Source organism: Sinohyriopsis cumingii, chromosome 7, assembly GCF_028554795.1.
Source record: "Sinohyriopsis cumingii isolate HCF-2022 chromosome 7, ASM2855479v2, whole genome shotgun sequence".
Taxonomy (NCBI): Eukaryota; Metazoa; Mollusca; class Bivalvia; order Unionida; family Unionidae; genus Sinohyriopsis; species Sinohyriopsis cumingii.
In genome coordinates this window covers 106,818,330-106,819,577 of record NC_142967.1, presented here as the reverse complement: position 1 = coordinate 106,819,577, position 1,248 = coordinate 106,818,330, and positions in this window count along the sequence as shown.

Sequence of the window (1,248 nt, the reverse complement as noted above, 5' to 3'; positions counted from 1 at the left end):
ATTGTAATAATATAATTAGCATTTAATGTTTGTTTTGTATCTCAATAATTTAACGATATTTAGTATTTATTGAGTCTTAAATACTTGTTAACAATATGTACTATTTTGGCGGAGTGTTACACTGTGTAGTGCAACCGAAGGTTATAAATATGGGTGTCGCGCAAACCAGTCAGTTTCCCTTCAACCGGCATCGGGTTCGTATACAACTACAATATCAGCTTCCAAAAGTGATAGGGAATGATATCATTCTCTAAGTAGAAATAATAATATTAGAAAATATACATTCATTTATGCAATATAAAAATTTAATAATAAATTTATGTACTAAGGAAAATCAAAGCCAAAGATAAAGTGTTGAATACTCTTACGTAGGGATACAGGGCCTCCATAACGCTATTTCAGTACATTTGTATGACTTTATATTTTTATCGTAAAAGAAATGGTCACCCGTTTCGCCTGTTAATTCTATTCATTTGAATTCGTTTGTATTGGGATTTTAATGGTACCCCTATAAACATTATAAAAGTATTACAGTAAATTATATTTGATCAATATTATTATTTAATACTAACTGTTGAGACTGCTGGTTATAAGTATATGTACGTTCTGTTATACTAATTTATTTATTGACTAGGAAGAGAATATGTGAATTCTGTTATATTGAAGTGTTTATTGACATGTTAAGACTAAAATAAATCCTCTATTTTTCTCATTCAGATTTTATGTTGTTTATATACTTAGATAAATAATTTCCTCACGGATAAGTAGCTAGTATAAGAAGCCATTATTTCTACAGATATTTCGTCTGTTATCAGACGACGTACTATGTACTACCAGTACATTATACTATTGCAACCAATTCAAAGTCTCAGTTTGAGGATTGCCGAACCATCGAAACAGGAAGAAATTCTCTAAATATAAGGGGACTTGCGCCGGGAAAGTAACCCCCGGGGTGGAGCACGTTACAATATATATATATATATATATATATATATATATATATATATATATATATATATATATATATATATATATATATATATATATATATATATATATATATATATATTTATTTATTTATTTATTTATTTATAACTAGCACTCTTCAGCTCTGCGTACAGGTGTCAAAGGTATACATTTACAAAGGTATACTTCATAGATTCTTTAAGACAGTGTCAATTTGTAATATCTAAGTTGGTATTGATATTTCTTAGTAATGGTAAGGTCTAAATATAGCTGTGACGTAAC